This window comes from Schistocerca serialis, chromosome 3 (genome assembly GCF_023864345.2).
Source record: "Schistocerca serialis cubense isolate TAMUIC-IGC-003099 chromosome 3, iqSchSeri2.2, whole genome shotgun sequence".
In the NCBI taxonomy this organism is placed as follows: domain Eukaryota; kingdom Metazoa; phylum Arthropoda; class Insecta; order Orthoptera; family Acrididae; genus Schistocerca; species Schistocerca serialis.
The window spans coordinates 906,985,660-906,998,031 of NC_064640.1; positions in this window are offsets into that span (position 1 = coordinate 906,985,660).

Consider the following 12,372-nt stretch of genomic DNA (forward strand, 5'->3'; position numbering starts at 1 on the left):
AAGCAGATATACTTTTGCCGTGCTGGTCCTTCCGTTTCTGTATAAAGTTGGCCGCTGATTAGACAGGCTAACATTTTCTTAATTACACTTGGTTTGAGAAAAACAATGAAGTATTATTCGTTGTGCTTAATACCCTATAATATTTGATTTCATCAATACGCTGACATCATTCACTTCGGCTATTTCTTTCATAACTGAGTGGAAGCACCATGTGAATGATGTTTGTGTAAAAAGCATTCCATAAAGCTCTTGTTTGCGGACGCGAGATATCCAATTTCACTGGTTTCGATTTCTGGAGTTAAATAGGTAATATGAGGGAGGATATCCAGTTGCATCGGAACTGCTTAAGGGCATTACGGTTCGGATACTTTCCTTGCTGGTCTGCGGAAGACTTTCAGTTCAGGCACTCATACTTCGCAAATACGTCCTCATACGTTGTAACACTGTACTTGCAATTACGTAATAACAAGTACAAACGAGGATCTTAGTAGTGATGTGTTTCATGTTAATTCAGGAACTCTTAGGGGGAAATATTGGGTTCATTTTACTGAGTTAAGCCTCGCCATCTTTCTCTACAATAGATAACCTAATTTTAACGTGATTTTATTTTTGTGCTTCATAAGAATGAAATCAACTGTAAGATCATTCTAGAAGCAATCTCGTGTTCATCATGAAAAGTTAGGGTGGTTACTTATACAATTAAAGTTAAATTTTCAAAACGTTGTAGAAATAACACCACTGGTGAGGATGACGTCAAATTGCAACGGAATATTATCGGAGAAGGGGGAAAACATATAGTAGAAGAAAAAAAGTGTGAAAATTGATCAATAGATGGCGCTGTAGATGTCAGAATACGTAAATGAAAACACCTGTGATGCGCATGAATCATTGAACTTGGTATAAACACGCCGGGTGCACGTATTTTCCTCCTTTCGCGTCCGCGACGTTCGCCATGACTGTCTCAATGCAGGAGCGCGCTGTGCTTGTAAAACTGTATTACAAGAATGATAATTTTGCACACTAGGCTCTGCAGAAGTTCCAGACACTGAATGGTTTTGAAAAAGGCGTTGGTCCGACGACTGCCGTGGGTCTGGACGAAATGATTCAGAAATTCGAAAAGACGGTTTCTTTTGGTGTGCAAGTTGGTAGAGGGAGGAAACGAATTAATTCGACTTCAGGGGAAGCAGTGGCCATAGCAGTGCAGGAGGAGACGGAAGATGGTGTGTTTGTAGTGCACTGAGAATTGCCCGAACATTGGACATACACGTGAGCACGATGCGTAAAATCCTACAAAACAACCTTCTTTGCTATCCATTCAAAATTACCCATGTGCATGAGTTGCTTCCTGTTGACCTGCCAGCAATAGAGGCCTTTGCTTCAGAATTTCTTGCTCACATGTAAATGGACAATGATTGACGGTGGAATTTTTTGTGAACAGACGAAACCCACTTCCATCTGACAGAATATGTCAATACACAGAATTGTCGAATATGGGAAACGGAAAGTTCGCACGCAAATCAACCAGTACCACCTCATCCTGAAAAGGTCACTGTATGGTGCGGGTTTACGGCATCATTTATCATAGGGCCATAGATTTTCGAAGAGACAGGTGCTTCCAGTCCAGTTACCTGTACCGTAACTGGTGAGTGCTCAGAGTGTCTTTTGCGCAACCACGTCATTTCAACTCTCCAACAACGTGGATGTGTGGATGGGATCATTTTTATGCAAGATGGCTCACCTCCGCACATTACAGATCCAGTTAAGCAGCTGCCGAAGCGCCTTTTCGGAAATGCTAGAATTATCAGCCGCTATTTCCCTACAGCCTAGCCGTCCCGATCACCTAATCTTAATCCGTGTGACTTCTGGCTGTGGGGCTATCTGAAAGATATTGTGTTCAGTGTTCCAGGAGCAAACTTAGCTGCACTGAAGGCACGCATTGCGCAACACATTCTGAACGTGACCCTGGAAACACTTCCATCAGTTGTGGAACATGCTGTTTCTCGATTTCAAATTGTTGCAGAAAACGGTGTACAGCATACTGAACGTGTTTTGCGCCAGTCACACGGAAATTAATAATCCGATTTACTTGTGACTGATGCCATTTACGCGGTTTTTGACCTTAGGAAAATTAAAGATCGATTTTTCCTATCCGATGTGACACGACCTTGCCGTGGTCGAAGGGCTAATTAACAGTATCACACCTGTACACCCATGAACACTCAGCAGTACAATTTGTTTAACGTCAAACGTACAGCTTAGGCATTGTTGTATGATTCATTTGTCATTTGTAGTCGACCACCATTAAATTATGATTCTTACAGCGACATCTATTACTACATTTTGTAACTATTTATTTTTCTTCAGTCATACGTTTTTCCCCTTTTCCGATAATATTCCGTTGCAATTTGACGTCATTCTGACCAGCGGTGTTATTTCTACAGCGGTTTGAAAGTTTAACTTTAATCGTAATCACCCTGTAGGCGTACATACTAGCGCTCGGATAAATCCTGTCAGTTTTCGGAACCATTTGTAAATTAATGGTTTTTGATAACCTTGTTGGAAACACAGCGATCTATGTTGAAATTTAAAAGAAATGTTCAGTCTTTAGCGCAAAAATATTTTTTATTTTAACGGTTTTGGTTCAAAATGGTTCAAATGGCTCTGAGCACTATGGGACTTAACTTCTAAGGTCATCAGTCCCCTAGAACTTAGAACTACTTAAACCTAACTAACCTAAGGACATCACACACATCCATCCCCGAGGCAGGATTCGAACGGTTTTGGTTTTGATCGATACGGAATACCGTGCTCCCTACCATACTTCTTCATCAGATAGATGAGAGAGAGAGATAATCTTAGAGTTTTGTAAGCTGATGCTAGTTCTGTAATAGTTTAATCGCATCACCCCATAATTAACAACTAGGGAAACTCTGAACGATTTCTGTAATGTTTCAACTCGAATCGTACTGATCGTGACGAAAGAGCGTTCAGCTTCAGTGTTACAGTGTTATTTGCAGGTACTTCCGTGTCGCACATAACCGTTAATGTTAACCGAACGACCAGGTTGCTACAGGAAACTGTATCAATAACGTTATTACGAACCTCGCTTCGTTGTACGAATCACACTTGCGGAAGCAGTGACGTTTAATTTGGACAACAGACGTATTTCATCTATAAACCGCAAACCAATTAGTGTAGGTTGCACTTTTCTAATTTGGCAATTGACGGTTCACTTTTAATTTATTATGTGGCTTGCTGCTCATATTTGGCTGTCCAATCATAATCCCACCCCACACACGACCCATTCTCATTGACGAAGGATTCACAGGTAGAACACAGAACTCTGTCGATGGAGAGAAGTCTGGTTCGATGTAATGATGACAATTTTATTTCTATTACCTATCTTTTTACCGAATTCTCATGGAGTTTACAGTGTCGTGTTATTTTCGGCCCACTCGCTCTGGAAATTGTACAAGGTGCTCAAAAATTTCTATTACCCACGTCAGCAGACTGCAAAAGGCTCTAAATTGGTGAAGTTCTGTACGGGAACACATGTCCGGAATGACTTACAAGGAAAAAGAATGATCAGAGTTTTAATTGTCTTAGTTATACTGACGATTCTTTCGTAGCTAACAAAATGAATGTGGTTCAAGTGACGAATAACATGTTTGTATAAGCAGTAAATTCTGATGCATTAACTCGAAATATCACGTGTATGCTGAATAATATTGCTTAACGAATACCTGTTGCAACCAGGTCTGGGTGTAAATGAATCCTTATTTATCCCTACAACACAAAGACTTGAGGAGTTGAATCGGAGAACCTTGACGGCCCGCCTCGACCTATCTAACCGACTGAGGTGGCGCAGTGGTTTGCACAGAAGACTCGCTTTCTGGAAGACAACAGATCAATCCCTTGTTTTGTTACTGAGATGTAGGTTTTCCTAGATTTCTATAAATGGCTTAAGGAAAATGCTGGGATGGTTGTTTTGAAACTGTGCTACCGATTTCCTCCCGCACCACCCATAATTCAAGGTTGTGCTCTGCTTCTACTGATCCTGTTGTCGACGGAACGCTAAATTCCGATCTTGCTTCATTTTTCGACGTATCCATCATCAATGGATTATAGCGTTGAGATGGTTTCAAAAGCTATATGTAAAATTTGACGGCACAGTGTTTTCTGAAACTACATTTCTTTACCACTGCTCATTTATACGTCTGCATGGATTTCTATTAGTACTTTTTACAAGACACTCAGTAGTATAGCGAGGTACATATCTTTGGCAGCTTTGACTTAAATACGAAATTGAACCATGTAGTACCACTGACGTCACATTTTAAGATGGCGGTCGCTTTGCCTTTAAATGCACTATTGAGCCAAATAATAACAATTTTTTCTATGACGTCAGGCTGGGGGAAATAAAACCTCCTTCTTCCCCCTCCCCCACCCAAAATCGCGATATGGATAGTGGCCACAATCTTGTATTGTGATTGCCCTCTTGAACTGCGCGATGTCAGTGGTATCCAAAGTTCAATACCACGTTTAAGTACAGTGTGCGCCAGATAGTTGGTAGCCACACTACTCTTAGATACCTCTGAACCGTTACGCCGGTGACGAGTGTATGGAGGATCAGGGATGGGGGTGAAGTGGGAGGATATGTTATGGAACCATAATTTGGCACTAGATGATCGTATCGTAGCTGGGAAGAGTGTGGCTATAGCGAGCGATGCTAAGAAGTACACCACGGAGAAGCCGAATTACGCTCTAAAATTATAGGAAATGAAAAACGACGCACTACGAAGGACTTATCCTAATGGAACGGAAATAGGTAGATGTGATGCACATGTACAGACAAAAAAGTGATTAAAATTTCAGAAAAATTTGATGAGTTATTCGAAGGAAAGAACTTCACAAAGTCAATAACGCGTTAGTACACCGCTGGACCTGATGTAAACAGTTACTCGGTTTGGTATTGATTAATAGAATTTCTGGATGTCCTCCTGAGCCATATCGTGCAAAATTCTCTCCGACTGACGCTTTAGATCGTCAAAACCACGAGCTGGTTGGAGAGCCTTAATCATAATACACCAAACATTCTCGATTGGGAATAGATACGGCGACCTTCCTAGCCAAGTTAGGGTTTGGGAAGCAAGAAGACAAGCAGTAGAAACTCTCGCCGTGTGCAGGTGGGTATTATCTTGCGAAATGGAAGCCCAGGGCGTAGAATATAGTCGACATACCTACGTGCTGTAAGAGTGCCACGGATGACATTCAAAGGGATACTGCTATGAAAAGAAATGGCATCCCATGACTATCCGGTTGGTATTCCAACACTGTATGTGGCATCTCCAGAAACATCTTCTACATCTACATCTACATACATACTCCGCAATCCACCATACGGTGCGTGGCGGAGCGTACCTCGTACCACACGTAGCATCTTCTCTCCCTGTTCCACTCCCAAACAGAACGAGGGAAAAATGACTGCCTATATGCCTCTGTACGAGCCCTAATCTCTCTTATCTTATCTTTGTGGTCTTTCCGCGAAATGTAAGTTGGCGGCAGTAAAACTGTACTGCAGTCAGCCTCAAATGCTGATTCTCTAAATTTCCTCAGTAGCGATTCACGAAAAGAACGTCTCCTTTCCTCCAGACACTCCCACCCGAGTTTCTGAAGCATTTCCGTAACACTCGGTTGATGATCAAACCTACCAGTAACAAATCTAGCTGCCCGGCTCTGAATTGCTTCTATGTTCTCTCTCAATCCGACCCGATAGGGATCCCAAACGCTCGAGCAGTACCCAAGAACAGGTCGTATTAGTGTTTTATAAGCGGTCTCCTTTACAGATGAACCACATCTTCCTAAAATTCAAAATTCTACCAATGAACCGAAAACGACTATCCGCCTTCCCCACAACTGCCATTACATGCTTTTCCCACTTCATATCGCTCTGCAATGTTAAGCCCAAATATTTAATCGACGTGACTGTGTCAAGCGCTGCACTACTAATGGAGTATTCAAACATTACGGGATTCTTTTTTCTATTCATCTGCATTAATTTACATTTATCTATATTTAGAGGTAGCTGCCATTCTTTACACCAATCACAAATCCTGTCCAAGTCATTTTGTATCCTCCTACAGTCACTTCGTTTGTCATTGGAGCTCAGTTCGAAACGAGACTCACCACAGAAGACAATTCTACCCCAGTCAATGAGATTCCAGGCCGTCTTAGAGTGTATTTGAGAAGAAGGAAGGAAGCAAGATTAGATTGTATCGTTCTGTCGATGACGAGGTCAACAGACATAGAGCGCCGGCCGTGGTGGCCGAGCGGTTCTAGGCGCTACAGTCCAGAACCGCGCTACTGCTACGGTCGCAGGTTAGAATCCTGCCTCGGGCATGGATGTGTGTGATGTTCTTAGATTAGTTAGTTTAAGTAGTTCTAAGTCTAGGGGACTGATGACCTCAGATGTTAAGTCCCATAATTCTTAGAGCCATTTTTGAGACATAGAGCAGAAACTCGGAGTGGGGAAAGGGCGTGGAGGTACAACACTCCTTAACTGTATTACTACAATAGCAAGTTAATGTTACCCTTTTACAGGATTTGTCACCGTTAGTGTGGAACTTAAGTATTTTAAATAACTGGACTATTGGTTCCATCTCTAATACACAACATTACTTTATACTGAAAAGTATACTCCGTCCGTCCAAAAAAGATCGGAGACTTATTTTTCCTCGGGTACTTAGCGACGTCCGTGCATTAACTACAGTGGTAGCTTGAACTAACAACTGTAAGCATCAAATGTGTTATTGGACCAGTCAGTTCTGGCCAGGCAATATTAAATAGTGGACATGCGACCGAAGGGTTCAACATCGTTGTGGCACAAAACCACAATGGAGCAACATCTCTAAATCAAGTGTGACACATTGTCCAGAATGATTTGAATAAGAAAGAAGTGCGTGCAAAATCTGCTACGCACACCTTGAGTCACGCACGAAAATGGCGCCTCATGTACCCATGCCGCGTCTTGATTGAGCAACAAAATGCGAACAATTCTTTTGTGAGAAGTTACTGTTGACAAGACTTGCTGACATCAACCGAACCTAACACAAAACGACAAAGTGCAGAAACGTACGTGAAGGATCAACGCTTTGACGACATAACAAACGTTCAAGCCGTTGTGAAGCGCGAGTTGAACAACATCCCAAAGAAGGACTTTTCTTAGAGTTTCATGTGGATGCAGAACACCTGAAGCATTAAAACCACCATCCTTACTTTTCTATTTTTAATAAGTGCAGTCTCGAAGCTTACGGCATTAACAAGATAGGTTAGAAACCAGTATCTGAACAAGGATTCATTTAACAGTTGTAACCGCCAGTCCAAATCGGACACGTAATTTTGGAATAACTGTTAATAATTTCTAGCATCAGAGATTAATTACATAAGATGGAACCATCACGTATTTGTTGCACGTGTGGACAGATTCACAAAATCAGTCACTAACAACAGCATCTATGTAGCTAATTCCTATGAGATGTTAACAGACTAGCAAACCTCCCCATGGCAATAAAGTTTGCTAACTTAATTGTCTAGCTTTTGAAGAATGGCCGCGCGTAGTAGCCGCGCGGTCTTACGCATCTTATGACGGTTCACGCGGCGGTCCCCGTCGGAGGTTCGAGTCCTCCCTCGGGCATGAGTGTGTGTTCTCCTTAGCGTAAGTTAGATTAAGTTAGATTAAATAGTGTGTAAGACTAGGAACCGATGACCTGAGCAGTTTGGTTCCATAGAACCTTACAACAATTTAATTTTTTTTAAAGAATACCTGATCCTATAATATGGGGGTCCTCTCTATAAAATAACATATGGCAACGTTTGTCTGCAACACTCTTAAAGCAGAAACGCATTACGAAATATTAAAAGTTATATCAATTACTTATTTTTTAAAAATGCCTTAAAACAGATTGGAGTGGGGGAATGGGATACTAGCTATTTTCTTCAATAATCAATGTAAGAAGTACAGTCTTTCTTAAAATTTTCTATTAAATTTATTCTTATTTTTAGCTTTTGAGTTACTATTATCCACTGAACCAAACAGTCTTTTCATAATTAGATTCAACAGTGACACTCAGATAATTTTTGGAATTAGGAATACGATCCTAGCACGGGTTACGCGAGTAAGGGTAACACCTGTCTTGGAACATACAACGATTACCTTACACAAATGTATTAGATCACAGCAAAGAAATTATTGATTCATGCATTTTTACAAATCTAATGAAACAAAACATCTCCTGGATTCGACGATGCATTAGTCTGTGCTATTGATAATTTTGAACGGTATTTCACAAGCGTTCTTCAACAAACAAAATGCTCTAATAGAATTCTCCGTTCCATATCCAACCACCGCAAAGCACTGCAGAGGCATTCCACGCTGCAGCACACTAGTTACCCGTCCATCCGAGTGTTACTTCCAGTAAAATCGCCGATAACGTAGCTAGGCTTCCGCTCCAAGGTATTGACTGTCTGAAGACTAGCTGCTGACTGACTGGGAACCGTTCCTCCCTTGGCGCGCTCACAAGAAGCGCACATGCTTTTTGCTTTGGCCCGCCACCCACCTCATATGCACAAAGGAACCTCGGTCCAACTTTTCCTCCTTTAGTAATAATTTGTACCTATTGGGCCCTATGAATGAATCAGTAATATGACCAACATTTCTTCCCACATAAACCATGCTTATAAGAAATGGAATCATGATTACAAGACGTGAAAAATATACATATTTATAGGGAGATAATAATAACAAAGTAATAGTTGTACTAATGACCGACTTAAATGTCGGTGTTACAGAGGGAAGTCGGCCCTGTCCTTATAAAGGAATCACCCCAGCTTTATCTTAAACAATATACGGAAATCACGGGAAAGCAAAATCAGCACGACCCGACGAGTATTTGAACCGCCGCCCTCCGGGTCCGAGTCCAGCGTGTTAACCGCTGAGCTACCTCGCTCGGTTGTATAAGTAGTAGTTTCTGTTGACACAGAGAGGAGAAAAATATTTTGCTTACAACAAAAAACAGGAACTGTATGACACTCTGTACTATGCACCCCACTTCGTTTTGAGTAAAATGATGCGGTTGCGACAGACGAAGATGAGTATTTTGTAGACCTGCCAAAATCGTAGTTGCGGGCTGTAATCTACTCACGGGCAAATCGTCTAAGCCGATTCACCTAACAGTGAACCACGGAGTGATGGTCTACAAATCCTTTCCAGATTTTTTTACTGTGTAGCTGAGGGTGCGCAGATCTGAAACTTACTGGCCGGACGAGGATTCGAACCAAGAACCTTTTCCCTATGCGGGAAATTGCTGTACCGACAGATGTATTCAGCTACGACTCAACGACTCACAAACCCCTCCCCCCCCCCCTCTCTGACTAGTCGCTGCCCAGTGCCTCACACCTTTAATTCTTTCCTAGTTTCAAAGTTTCAAAAATTCTTCTCCATACCTTACGAGACTAGACTCCTGGAAGAAATTACAGACATAATTTGTTCCCACACCATGCTAGGAATACGTGTCGATGGCATCAGAGGCATGTGGTCGTAGAATTAAGCGGAAAATTCGCAATGAGCGAGTGCCCTTCATGATGGATCCAGTGTCAAGAAAAGGTAGATGAGGCACGTGTTAAAACAACCTATCAAAAATTAATAATTTTGTATAGAATCAACACAGTGCAACTTTTGTCGCTATAAAAAAAAATTCCACTCTGCATCCTGCAAATAATCACAACTTTAATGCTCAATCCAGGCACTCATTCATTGGTCAGCGCTCGTAACGATGCATGCGTCGCACACACATTGTATAGTTTGAACGTTTTTGATAGATTCGTTTTTTGTTTCACTCGTACTGACAAAGCTGGCGTGTATGCCCCCTGGTTGGGTTTGATTCATCGGGCGGCGAATGCAAGAGCACACGCGTGGCCGAGCCGACGCACAAAGCGGCGCTGGCCCGTAAGCACTGCTATAGCCCACCGTCGCTCTAAAACATTTTCAATTAATGTGCAGCCTCGCTGAATATTTGAGCGAAACGTTAGTTGAGAATTGAAAGCTTTATTCTCTGTTCGGCGCCCTATGTGTTGTTTACACAGAATTTACATTGACCGTATGTGAGAAAAGTGCCAATCCTCTACCACTTTGATCGATACACCAATCACAGTATTGTCGGTGTATATTGAAAGAGAGAACTCATTTTACCGAAGAATACCGAAACTGTTCCAGGCTGAGACGCCTGTCCAGGTTACTGGACGAATGAACTAAGTGACATGGATGAGTGTTTAAGATATTGGACTCATGTGAATAAAATCCTCGTCCGGACATCTAAATTCGGGAATTCTGTGCTAGCCGGCCGCGGTGGCCGTGCGGTTCTAGGCGCTCCAGTCCGGAGCCGCGCTGCTGCTACGGTCGCAGGTTCGAATCCTGCCTGGGTCATGGGTGTGTGTGATGTCCTTAGGTTAGTTAGGTTTAAGTAGTTCTAAGTTCTAGGGACTGATGACAACAGCAGTTGAGTCCCATAGTGCTCAGAGCCATTTGAACCATTTTTGAATTCCGTACTCCAAAATCGCTTATGACTAATGTCCAAATGGTTTCTTTGAAATGGCTGCAACAGAATCACTTTCTCTTCTTTATCTCATCCAAACCAGAACTTTCTCTCTGATAATGTTGTCGGCGCTGCGTGTTACCTAATCACTTTGGAGAGAAGATAGAACACGGTTCTTAAATGACGTGTTTGTTACTTTTATGGTCACAATTATGACTTTTCCACATTTGTTCGTTACTTCTGTAATAAAGTCTGGAAGCAATACGATTTTCGCGACCATGATGTCGCGTGGGACACTAACATTCGCTCGATAGGAGCTGAAACACTCCTGTAAATGTCTAACTGGTAGTGCTGCTTACAACTGTGGATAGGCGAGCAGGCTCTGCCTGTACAAGACCACTCCGTAATAGAAGAAACCTGAAATTGGGAGTTAAGAATGCTTTTATAACATCTTTATACGAGCGGCATTCAGTAAGTAATGAAACACATTTTTTTATGAAAGAAGGTTTGTTTCATTCGGGATCCCAAGAGAATATATAATTCCCCACTCTTCTGGCTTCAGTACACCATTCTTCAACATAATCTCCTTTCAATGCGAAGGCCTTATGCCACCTTATTGCGAAGGCCTGTATGCCCCCATGGCATCACTCTACTGGGGCCCTAATCTGTATCATTCATACCGATCGCTGCATTACGTTAGCCTCGGTAGTGACGTCATTTTCGGTTCTTTATCCGAAGTTCCTACTCAGTAAGCTTCTGAGACCTGTTACTGATCGGTCCTCATGCCGATTTTTCGACAACTGTACTGAGAGGCTTTGGATTTCGGTATGGCCCTCTCGTTCGGTTTGGTGTGGTTTATTTACACCTAGAATTTGTTATTGGAAACATATTAAGCGGTTTTACCCTCTGATTTAGTGATTGTGTTACTGAAGAATCACCAGGATGCGTCCAGATGCAAAGTGACTTCATGATAGACTATTTTCCTTTGTTAGAAATAAAGTTTTAATTGTTGTTACTGTGAATGATTATAACATACAAAAAAACAATTCGGTCGATATGCTTACAAAATACCTGTTATTTTTACGTAATTAAGAGTTTAATAAATCATTAAATTTCAAAAGGTCGGCTCTGCTTATGTAAACCACATGAGTGTTAGCTGAAATACAGGGTGTTTCAAAAATGACCGATATATTTGAAACGGCAATAAAAACTAAACGAGCAGCGATAGAAATACACCGTTTGTTGCAATACGCTTGGGACAACAGTACATTTTCAGGCGGGCAAACTTTCGAAATTACAGTAGTTACAATTTTCAACAACAGATGGCGCTGCAAGTGATGTGAAAGATATAGAAGACAACGCAGTCTGTGGGTGCGCCATTCTGTACGTCGTCTTTCTGCTGTAAGAGTGTGCTGTTCACAACGTGCAAGTGTGCTGTAGACAACATGGTTTATTCCTTAGAACAGAGGATTTTTCTGGTGTTGGAATTCCACCGCCTAGAACACAGTGTTGTTGCAACAAGACGAAGTTTTCAACGGAGGTTTAATGTAACCAAAGGACCGAAAAGCGATACAATAAAGGATCTGTTTGAAAAATTTCAACGGACTGGGAACGTGACGGATGAACGTGCTGGAAAGGTAGGGTGACCGCGTACGGCATCCACAGAGGACAACGCGCAGCTAGTGCAGCAGGTGATCCAACAGCGGCCTCGGGTTTCCATTCGCCGTGTTGCAGCTGCGGTCCAAATGACGCCAACGTCCACGTATCGTCTCATGCGCCAGAG